The sequence below is a fragment of the Vespula vulgaris genome, chromosome 17, assembly GCF_905475345.1.
Source record: "Vespula vulgaris chromosome 17, iyVesVulg1.1, whole genome shotgun sequence".
Taxonomy (NCBI): Eukaryota; Metazoa; Arthropoda; class Insecta; order Hymenoptera; family Vespidae; genus Vespula; species Vespula vulgaris.
Genome location: NC_066602.1, coordinates 1,181,865 through 1,194,571, shown reverse-complemented (window position 1 = coordinate 1,194,571; position 12,707 = coordinate 1,181,865). Strand labels below are relative to the sequence as shown.

General features: G+C 32.1%; 2 long non-coding RNA genes across 2 annotated transcripts in view; both read left to right on the top strand.

The window, feature by feature from the left end:
- The window catches only part of LOC127070105 (uncharacterized), an 83,686-nt gene that overhangs the window by 29,924 nt on the left and 41,055 nt on the right, over nt 1-12,707 (top strand). The gene's annotated exons all lie outside the window — the stretch shown is intronic.
- On the top strand, nt 5,584-12,486 carry LOC127070175 (uncharacterized). Its single transcript, XR_007784298.1, has 4 exons — nt 5,584-5,742; nt 5,932-6,064; nt 10,770-11,092; nt 11,187-12,486. It is a non-coding gene; the product is annotated as an uncharacterized LOC127070175 (long non-coding RNA).

The following is a 12,707-nucleotide window of genomic DNA, read 5'->3' as shown; positions in this document are numbered from 1 at the left end:
CTTTTACAACATTTTCATCACTTTCATCAATGAGATCTCTTCGTTTCCTTGCTAGATGATATAACTATCCCTACTGTTGTATTCTTCCGAATTCATATTTATTTTTTCTAACGTGACTATATGAATGCCTATCTGACATTCTTCTTCACTACTTATATCTTATATCATGAGACTTGTGCGTATTTGGGCACTTTGCCTTTCTCTTAATAAAAGAAAGAAAGAAAGAAAAAAAGAAAAAAAGAAGAAAAAAAAAAATAGATAAATAAATAAAATGGAGATAATTGCATTTTACGAAATCACGAAATGATACATAACAAAAAAATAATACTTTCCTGGTTTTTTGATTAATTAGTCGAGGGACCTATTTATACTATTACAAGCTTTAATAAGAACTCGTTTCAGCTTTGACAATCTCTTTCTCCAGTTTTAGGATCTGTTGTTTGCTTCATCAAATATCACTATATATACAAGTTCTTCTTACAACCCTCCTTCAGCGGATCAGAGAAGAGCTCAGACTGTCGTGAAAGCATTTCTCATGTTCGGAAGTTATATCTACTTCCATTTTGCTTGAAAACATTTTTTCCAAATATTACCTTCTTTTCTTGTAAACAAATGCATATTGCTCAAGTTATCGAAAAATTCATTTTCGTTATTGCATAATGATAAAAAACTTGTATTCGGACAATATCTTTCTTCGTATTTCTTTCTCACCTAATATTACCTTCTCTTTCACGTATTTCACCTCCGAGAGAACAATTGAATTCGTAACTAACGAAATAATCAAATTACGAGGACGTACGAAAACAATCGGTTTTATGAAGAAGAAGTACGTTCACAACGGTCTGGATGCTTATCTAGCCTGCTTAAAGAGAGCGATGAAAAGGATTTGTTTGTAATAGTACATGAGTATGCCTCGTACGATATAATGATATTTGATGAAGTAAACAAGTATTCATAAAACTGAGGAAAGAGATTTTCAAAACTGAGCTCACTTCGTATTGAAACTTCGAGTAGTATAAATAGATCCCTCGACTAAATTAGTCAGGAAACCAGGAAAGTATTATATTATTGTTATATATCATCTCGTGATTTGGTAATATACAATTTCAGACTACCAACCCGTTTACTTACTTATTTCTTTTTCATTAAGAGAATCACAAAATTTCCAAACACGAGTCAGTTTCGTGCTATAAGTAATACCGAAGAGGAATTCCATTTACACGGTTAGAAAAAATGAATATTAATTCGGAAGAAAACAATAGAAGTGATAGTGGTGCCATCCAAGAAGAAAATGGAGAGATCTGATACATAACGCGAGGGATGATAATGTTGGAAAAGAATTGATTCAACATTTATCATAGACATCGTGAAAAATTATAAAGGCCAAAATTTTGCTCTTTTTTGCAAAAATATATGATCCTTCATGTCTACAAATTTCCCTGTTAACGAGTATTGATCGGAATTTAACGATCTGTGCGTACGCAAAACCTTCCCTCGTACCTATCGTCAAGCACCATGATATTAAACGATGGATTGTTGTACCTCTCCGTGCGCGCCTTTCAAGTGCAGCTCGAGTGGACGGGAATAAGTGGGCGTTTCTGCGTACATCACTTCTCTTATTTTAAAAACAAGAAAGGTATTTTTTCATGAGTTTCCCTCTCATCAAACGAAGCAGACAATTCGATAATAAGATTAGCGGTATAATTCAATTATCCATTCAGCTGTATCATGCAGTTACCTGGATAATTTGGACGTCAATGTACCACGACTGATTTAATTTTTCTATATGAACCGAAACACTTTCCTAGAAATTTACTCCCTACTAAAGAATGCAAAAAAATAATCCTAATTATCTAATGTTTCGTATATTATGTTCCAAATCAATTTGTTCCTAAGAAAATAATCCATTACTCTGCAAAATAAGTAATCGTGCTATCAAACGATGAATCTAAATAGGTAATGTAATTATAAAGCTAATCTCCAATAATATGAAGGTAAAATAGGGGTTGTCCGCATAAACGCACACAGAACTGCTCACTAATCCCCGGCTACTCGAACCGCCGCAGATAGTCGTGCACTAGAGCACCTGCAGATTGAGGGAGATAATACCGAAAGGTTTAAAACGAAGGTATTTCTCGATAAGTATGGGAGAACGTATTAAAAACAGATACTTTGTGTTACCGAATTCTTCGTCCAAATTTCAGTATTTAAGAAAAACGCTAATTAAATATTACGAATATTCTTTAAGTACATGTCATGAATGTTATGAGAAATAATATGAAATACAGAATTCAGCATTTCTCCTTTCTTAATAATATCGAATGCTTACTTAATTTGCATCGATGGAATAAAAATCACGTGAACGTGGATTTTCCCTTTCACGTATAATTTAAAAGTATTTCCCTGTTAACGTTATTACTTCCAAAAACGGTGAATCCTTTGATCGTCCCTGTATGTTAAATTATTATGTATGATATACTTCCCTCAGTTTCATTTCAATTCCCATTTGATCCTGGCCCTGCGTGGAACGTCGACAAATCGATCTGAGTACCGTCGCTTATAGCCTACAGCTAAAGCCGCTCACGTTTGGATCCTTTGAAGAAGGTAAATCCCTCCCATTTCCTCGTACCACAGTTCCAAGCTTTATAAAACAATGCCATATTGGTTTTTCCAAATTTCGTCGGAAACACACAAATGTTCTTTTTCCTTTTGCATTTCCTAGGTATTCTCAATCACATAATGCATGCAAGAGCAGTAGCTAATGATGTTTCTTCTTCAGTACGAATTTCCACCTTCTTGGACCACTCTTCTGCTTTCACGATTCAATGCACTATATTATAAAAGATTGCATTATATTATAAAGATGCACTATATTATAAAAGAAATTAATATAGAAAAGTGGCTAGTTACTTACATCTGATATCTTCGTACCTCGTGTATTAAAATTTAATATTGATGTCGATGGTTGCTATAGTAATGCTCTAGAAATAGAAACATGTTGTTTCCATAAACCAGATAATTAGGTGATTCTCTCACTAACTTGCCTACCAGATCATTTGGAAGATTTGTAATAAATTCGTGAGCAGCATCAGCTTCATCCTCTGCTTTTATGATCTGACACATTAAATTACGAATGACATGTAACGCAAAATTCTTTGAAAAAATATTAAAACTTTTATTCCTATATTATTATTTACCTCGTCTCTTTCATGGAGCATCTTGCTTCCCATATATATAATATTTTTCGTTACATTAGTTAATAAATATGTAGGTTCTTGATTTATATACAATAATACAATATGAAGGATAGCTACAGTTAAGAGACCTAATGTCCCTCTCATCAATAGAAATACTCGCGTCGTCATCATAAAATCTGTGTGAAAATTTAGTAACTGATTATAAAACGTACCTATGATACAGATCTTTTATTTCATATTATACTTTCGAATAAAAAATTTATATCTTATCTCCAAAATATCTTACCATTCGATAAATAGAACATTAATTGATCGACCATTTAAATATAAGATTAAGAAGGAAAACGTTTTCATATCCTAATCTGTTTGATGGTCGGATATTCATGCTATCCATAAATGACCTATTGTCGGATATGCGGAAGAGCAAGGACTGCCAAAGTAAATGTGTTTCATTTCGGATGTGGAATATTCAATTATCATGCAGCGTAGTTGAAATTCACGTATTTTCTTTGGAAGTAATTACAATTCAGATAGCAGTCAATTCTGCAGCTTTGCAATATTTCTAAGCCATTGAAATTGCTTTCGCCTTCGTTTAACCTGGTATATCTCTGAAATAATTTAAAATTTGTAGATTAGTGAAGACAAGATAGACGTTCAATTGTTCATTGAAATTGTCGAGTCACCATAGGTAAATCGGGTCACGCGCTTCCTAGCGATATAAAGTACCTTCTCCGAGAAGCAACAAAATAATAATTAGGATGATGTTGATGAAGAAAATTAGTTTCATTTCCATAATATAGAATTGGAATGTTATAACAAATCACATATTAACGACTCCTGACAAGTTTACCTTATATTGATAACGAACAAAAGACTAGTGAAAACGAAAAAATTGTACCGACTGGATTGCTTGTAAGATTCCTTTGGGACGAATGAAGTATTATATAGACGTATAGACGCTATTATTTATCACTTACTTGCGTATTACTCGATCAAAAATTATTGAAAGGATGACTCCCGCGGAGGAGTTCCTCCACCAGACGGATGACTGAACTGATCTGCAAGGCAGGGCTCGATGGTAGGAGGCATTACATTTTATGCAATGTAATCAATACCGCGTATTACGCAACAGAAAGAACCGAAATGTCGTGGGTCAGAAGGAAGTAAATTTCACTATGAACTCGCATTAACTGGACAAATTATTTTCTTTTTTTTGTTTCTGGTTTCTTTTTCATTCCTGTTCTTTACAATTTACAATTTTGAAATTGACTAAAGAATATTTATAATCGACTATTATTATTTTTCCCATTTTTATCGTTTAAAATATTTAGAAATAAATGTTAATATCGAGCAAGAAATATTGCTTGAAAATTTGTTTCTTAATATTACTAATTCTCTTTGCGTTATTTAAGTTAACAAGCTTCTCTCTTTCTTTATTATACAGTGCCAAAAAATATGGATTCAGAGAAAATCATTCGCTATATTTATTTCCCTTTTCGCGTAATTCATTTGAATAGGCTTTACGCAGTTCAATCGACACCTCCTATTCCGCGGTCGAAAGAGCTGAATATGATGTGAGTGGGGAGGAACGGATTTGTCCACCAATCCCTTTTAAGCCGACTTACTGTTGCCCTGTGCTGTTAACTACCATATGAAACAATCCACATTGCATAGATGCATATTGTAATAACGCTTTCACTACAATTAATTCATCGCGCCCTATTAATGGTTAATATTAAACGAACAGGAATTAATTTTATTGTTGAAATTTTCTCATAATTACAATATCTTGTGAACGTTAATATCCACATTTTGAATTTCCATTTGTGAAACGTCGACCAAAAATTTTATTTATTCAAATAATATTTTTTTCCAATTTCTCTTTGCATAATAAAAATTATATAATCGCCGAAGTGATCAACATGAGAAGTATCTAATCGTCCTTAGAAATTGTCAATTTTTCCTTAAAATTCATTGACAGTGACATGTTACTTTACATTATACGTCGAATTTTAAAAAATGAGAAAAAAAAGTACAGATCTATATATCTCATGCATGGAGAACACACATTGAATTATGCGTAATCGGTCAGTGATATTGCATTATCTAAAATTATCGACCTCTTCCAAAACTCTTCTAGTGCTTCTAAGGAATACTATATATCATCGTACTGGAATCAATAGTAAGGCATTTCCTTTTGAAACATGGACCTTGTCTCTAACTTATCCGTAATATTTTGTTCTATACCTTATTCGTCAGGTGTCTGAAATTAAACAAACAAAAAATAGGAAGAAAAAATTTATATTGGCTTTGATAACGAATGTTCTCGAAATCGATGTAGTACTGTTTTACTATGCTGCTATCGAATGGTGGTACGGGGCTAGGGAATTATCCCTTCAAAGGATCGATAAGGAAGCGGCTTCAGTAAGAGGATATAATCGATTGCGTTGGGAAAGGTTTTTCGAAGGAACGTCCAACGGTTCATACGGATCATGGGTCAAAGTTGAATTTTTGCTCTAATGCGGGAACGTTCCTTCGTAGAAAAGTAAGTTTCCTCGCCGATTCTCTTTGGATTCTATTTTTTTGCAACTTCAGAAGGATTCAATGCAGTCGGGAAGGGCAAATAAAAATCAATAATAACGTTGACCGTATTTTTGGATATCGAACTAATATTAATTTCGGCAATTAGTTAGAAAATTATATATATCGTAATAATATTTATTTCAATGCCGAGATTAGGGACGATAAGGAAAACCTTAGGGCGATTAATAGTGATTCCGAAAAAGATGTTATGCGAATCAATATTGAAGAAGAAGAAGAGGATGAAGATGAAGAAGAAGGAGATACAGGGGATGAAGTAGTAGAGGGTAAGTGTAAATATTAGGAGTCCACGCTCGCTCACGATTCAATCGACGATAGACTTTATCTCGACAACGATGATTCCATAATAAATTTAATTCTAATCAAAACGATGTTTGTCCTTGGCCGAACATTGATTTTGCAAAATTTCGATTTGAATTCTAAAATTTCTAAGAAGGTGTATCGTATGAACGAAATTAAATGGATTTACGTGACCTACCGGGAATAATAGAAATAATAAGGAAAAAACAGAAAATGATATCGAGTGTAGAAACGATTATGAGAATGGAAGTTTTAATCATGGATTGAAGATTGAGCTCAGAATAATCGAAGTTGAATTAAGGCAGGTTTGAATGATTAAAATATCAAAATGATTGAACCTGTAGGAACGCTTAAAGGATTTACGGATGTGTTTCATGTTTACGTCACCTTGTCATAGTATTTGAGTTAATTGAGTAATCAGGCGACTAATTGAAAGTAGAAGAAATGTTGAATTAATTTTCTGAATCGCGTAACATCGTGTACTTAAAATATAATCAAAATATTTAATTTACGTTTAAGAGTAATTTTGTAATTTTAAAGAATCGAATTAATTTGCTACATAGCCAGGATTCTTTTGTTAGTACGTTTTAATAGGAATTTAATGAAAATGCATCTGCGTATAACGATCTCCCATACGTATCGTCAAGTACCTTCGTATTAAAGGATTTGGTACTATTTCTGTCCGTCCGTGTGTGCTCTTGTGCGCGCTTGAATGCGCCAGATCGTTCTATTCGACGATACGACTGGCTGTATAACTCAATTATCTTTTTAAATCCATCATTTAATTACTTGCACATTTAATTAAGTCTTCTGCAGATCGATGTGCCACGACTGTCTCAGTTCTTTCATCGGAACGACATTCATTTTCCTAAAAATTTACCTCCTGTTGGACAACTTAAATGGATGGTTCAATTGTACTTCTTCTTATCAAATACTTCTTATATTATGTTCTAAACTAGTTTGTTCCTATGGAAATATTATATTTCTGCAGTCGTTTATTTCTTTTTACGTATAACTGTGTATAGCAGTGATTTATCATATCTTCCGTAACATAATATTTGAATTTTCCGAATTATCATCGAAATGATTTAATTTTTCAATGAGCGCACATATAATTATCTTCCCTTTTAAATACAATTTCAGAATTTTCCGGAAATATTAAAAATGTTCAGTGAATGTTTTAGTATACTTTCTAAGCGTTCTAATTACTTATTTAAATATTTGAGTCAACAATCAGAATTTTATTTTTGTCAGAAAAATATGTCAGAATCTCCTTCAAACACAGAAATGAACAGTTGCTTCAAGCAAGCGAAAGGTATGATATTTAAAAAAAGAAAACTAATGATATTAATCACGAAAACAAACGATACCAATTCGATTGCTGATATGTATCTCTCTAAGACTCTTCATTTGCCTCTTTGTATTCTCGTTCTCATTGAATCATGTATCTCTATTTTAATTGATTAACTGACACATAAGCAAGCAATTCAACTAGTATCACTCAAGAAAATCAACCAGTCTGTCGGACTCGTCACTAAGTAGTATCATAGGGATCGCAAACACGCAATAATATCATGTAGTAGCCAACAGCTGTACAAATTGGCTCTATATACGATTATACGATATAATCGTATAAACGTCTAAACAAAAATATCCTATATCCGATAACTCCAATTGTACTTTCTTCTTTGTTCAATATTATACAATAGTATACCGAAGAGAAATTGCACAGTGTAAAATATAGTGCAAAATAATAATAAAAAACTATACAACTTTCCAATACTATGGTCTATAATGTAGCATCGCGAATATAGGTCACAGATATGTATACAGAATTATGCGTTTGTATATAATATGGTAATAAAAAAAAAATAATAATAAATGAAAATGAATTTTTGCGTTAATATTAAACGGTATAAAATTCAAATATGATTTATCTATCCGAGAGCATGTTGTCTAAAATGATATAAATGATTTCCATTATGGTGAGTGATTGGGAGCTTATTTATTATTCTGGATCACCCCTCTTAAGAAACTCTTAGAAACTTGCCTGAATGAAGATTTCGACTCCATTCAGAATAAATAGCTTATTCAACTACTCCATATAGGTAGTAAGCTCTCTAATTGTTGGAGCGTGTACTGTTTCCACTCGCTTTTTTTCGTGTATTAAAGAGGGTATCATCCCTAGTAATCCCTTCGAAATGTTCCTAATAATTTCGGATCCTTACTACCGTAAAGGGGAGATCTCTTTTACGTATTATCCTTCTTTTCTCCTTTTGATTCTTTTTTCTTCTTTTGATTCCCCCTATTCCTTTTAATCATTATACGTTGTTAAATCTAATGTTACATATCTCCTTTTCGAATTTAAAGAACTGTATACCGAAGGAGGGCCAATTTCATGAAAAGGCTGTCTCTCTACAACATTTATAACTTATGTTTTGATATAATAATAATAACATTAATAAGTATAATGAATCTCTATTATATTGGGGCAATTATTATATCAATGTTAGATTATATATGCGCTTATTGAGAATTTGGAACATTCGGTTAATATATTCGGAAAATACGAATATCATGTTACTAGAAATATAATATAATCTCTGTTATACTCAGTTGTACGAAATAAGGAATAAAAGATTAAAGAAATATAATATTTTGCTTGGAACTAATTAGTAAGGAACATTGTATAAGAAATATTGCATAACTAGAAGTAAAATTGGATAATATTTTAAATTCTCCAATCGGGAGTAAATTTTTAGGGAAATGTAGACGTTTCTATATCAAAACTAAATTAGTGGTAAAGTAAAGTAAAAGACTTAACAGGGTAATTAAATCATCCATCTAAGTAGATTTCTAAATTATACAGGTAATCGTATTATCCAAATGTCTGCTTGGTTTTATGAGAGGAAAACAAATGAAAAAATATCTTTCTCATTTTCAAGATACGAGAGGAATCATAGGCACACACGCCCATAGCATCGCACAATCATCCCATCTGCTTTAATACGATCCCGCACGCGCAAAAGTATGCACACGGATAGAGAGAGACCATAATAATTGTACAGTATGAAGGTATTTAACGATAAGTTTGGGAGAACGTTTTACCTGCAAATCACTTACCTCGAATCAATCGTTAACATGAGAATTCGAGCTATGCAGCAAATTAAGTGCTCCATATCCCCATATTACTGCAGGTATATATTAAATATTATGAATTTTATTTAAGCACGTATTGTATATATTATGCTAAACTATTTGGAGTATTGAATTAAACGTTTCTTTTCTTTTAAATTACATTAAATAATTATTTAAACCGACTATGATAATCAGTTTAATAATTAGTTTAATAAATAGTTTGAATTATTTAAACCGGTATAATGTTGACAGGATGACGTAAACGTACACTGAATATTCGACGCATAATTTAAAAGTGTTCCCTGGCTAACACCGAAATACGGTGTAGCTTTTGATCGTCCCAACGCGTTGAAATATTTTGCAAAATATTCCTCCCTCATGTTCATTTCAAATCTCTTTGATCAATGTTCCGCGTGCAACGTCGGACGACCCTTCAATAAATCTATCCGTCGATAAATGTACATTCATCGAGAAATTCATTTCTCCCCAATCCATATTCAAATAAGCCTTTCCGAGTCGTTGAATCGCGTAATAGGAAATTTTGATTGACTTACGTAAATGGTGTCCAAATAAAATACGTAAAAGAGATAAAGATGATATTAGGAGAAAAAAAGTAACAAATGATTTTATATGAATCCATATTCTTTACTAATGCGTTATAAAAAAAGACAGATGTGTAAAAAAGAGATTGTTATCTTAAGTAATAGAAAAAGAACAGAAAATAATATTACAAGAAAAACCGTCAAACATTGTTCTTTGCACCAAATAAATTCTTATTGATACATATTCTTAACGACCAAAACAGGAAGAAACATATTTGGCAATTTTTAGAATTCTTTAATTAATTTCTAATTTCAAATTGTACAGAGAAAGTGGGGAAAAAAGAAACGACAGAAAAGCATAGGAGAAAAAGGATAATGATACATCCAATTAATAGAGATCATTAGAGAAATTCATTTCCTCGTAGCTTATGACCATCTTGTTTCTTTCGAAATATTGATTAATCTACGCCAAGTGTAACAACCCTGTGCAGAGGGTGCCCTCGTGGTTGTTTGATTAACAACCCAAAGCGATGTGCGGGGTATAAATACCGCCGTTCGGCGGACGGCGATGAAGCTGCAGGTTATTCGTTCCGTGGTTGTCGAACCAGTAATACGCGAGCGAATGTGGCACAACAAATATTCGTTCGTGCATACTTCATACGTTTCAGAGATCCGTTATACAAGTAATTCAGGCGGTGGAAACAATTTCTTCATTCTTACTAGTCATTTGCTTATACTATCAATATAAAGTAGATTTGTTAGTAGTCATGAGTTTGTGATTTATTATAAAATTTCAAGTATACCTTATGGAAATGAAAGTGATTTTCGTGATCAATACTATCTAAACTATTGTTTGCTGCATTTCGGAAAAGGTACTTTATATCGCTTAAAAGGATGTAGCGAAATTTATTTTTGAGAGCTATGCAATTAGATGAACAATTGAATGGCTACCGTAAGTCTTAAATAATCTACGAATTTTATATTGTTTCAGAGATATACTAAACTAACCGAAGACGACAGCAGTTCCAATAGCGTGGATGTATTGCAAAGGAGCCGAATTGACTTATATTTGAATTGTAATTCCAAAGAAAAACAACGCTCCACCAGATAATAAAACATTGCACATCCAAAGTGAAACACATTTCCGTTGACACTTTCTGTTTCTCCGTACATCTGACGATACATCCTACATGGATAGTACAAATGCCAGACCATCAACGAGATTAATATATGGAAACATTTTCCTTTTTACATTTATGTTTAAATGGAAAATCAATCAATGCTGTGTTTATTTAATTGTAAGATATTTTAGAGGTAAGATAAATTTTTTATTCTAAAATGTAATGTGGAATATAAAATCTATATCATATCTATATATTTTATAATAATTTATTGAATATTTTCGTAGATCATATGCAGCCGAAGAAAGTATTATTATTTATAAGTGAATTTATCTCAAATATTCTAAATGGTATGAATCCCAAATTGGAGTAATTATCCGGTAACTTCTATAATATGGAAATGGTATTTTCTAATAAATCTTATACAAATATAGTGCTAAATTTAAAGAATATTAATGGAATAATAGAATGATTAGTGATAAAGATGTTTCAATCGTTTCTATTATTTGTAAAGCTGTTGTTTGGCACGTATGATAGCTAGGGATTATTTATCGTATGAGACACACTTGCGTATTACTGGGTCGAAAATCACGGAAGGAATGACTTACCCTAGTTTAATTAGCCACATGTTAGCTGGATAGAAGACCAAGCTTCGTAAAATCTAATTCCCTAACTAGAACGCATGGGGATAAATAATTTCCCCTCTCCTATAGTTATGTAATTATATGTATATATATTCTATGTTCACGCGAAATTATCTGTGTAATATATCTTGGAATTTCCTAATGAGAATCTTACAATAATTCGTCTATTTTTTAATTGAAATAATCGTATAAAACTGTAATTATTTATGATATAATTAACTATTATAATAATAATTATTGTAATTATCAAGACTAATTAATCGGATATTCATATAGGAAATTCGCACTCTTACTTCTTTCGTAAGTCTACCTTATACTTACTAGTTATATTTAATAGATTAAATGTTTATTTATTGGAAAAGAGATTGGATTACAATCTCGCTAAGTAGATACATGTCGAAGAACTTTAAACGGAAATGAAAGTAGCTAATTTTCTTACCGTAAATAATTTCTTCGAAGAAAATGTATATTGGAGTAAATTTTTTTCGAATTTAAGTTTACCGTAATATATCGAAATAAAGAACGAACATTTTCTTATAAATACAAATATATGACTACAGCAACTATTCCTAAACCCAACAAAATAATAATTAAAATGCTATGAATCAAGAGAATCAATTTCATTTCTATGATATAGAAATGAAATTTTCTACTAAATCTAATCGTTTTTAAGCCGTTTGTATTATTTGTAAAGCTGTTCTTTGGTACGTATGACAACTAGGGATTATTTCGGGTATGAGACACACTTGCGTATTACTGGGTCGAAAATCACGGAAGGAATGACTTATCCTAGTTAAATTGGTCACGTCATAACGATAGAAGACCAAGCTTCCTAGATTCTAATTCTCTAACTAGAACGCATGGGGATAAATATTTCCCCTCTCCTATAGTTACGTAATTATATTTGTATCTTTATGTAAATATTATACTCTATGTCTCGTTACATTTATGGTTTCCTAATATTACCTTCACCTCTTTCCCGTGTTTCCCCACCGAGAGAACCACTGAGTTAGTTAATAAAGAAATGGTCAAATAAACAAGTTATATAAAAAGTATATCAGTCGATTTTACGAAGAAGAACTTCGTTCACAACGGTCTGAGAGCTTTTCTAAACCACTTAAAGAGAGTGATAAGGACTTGTCTGCAATGGTACGCGAGTACGCC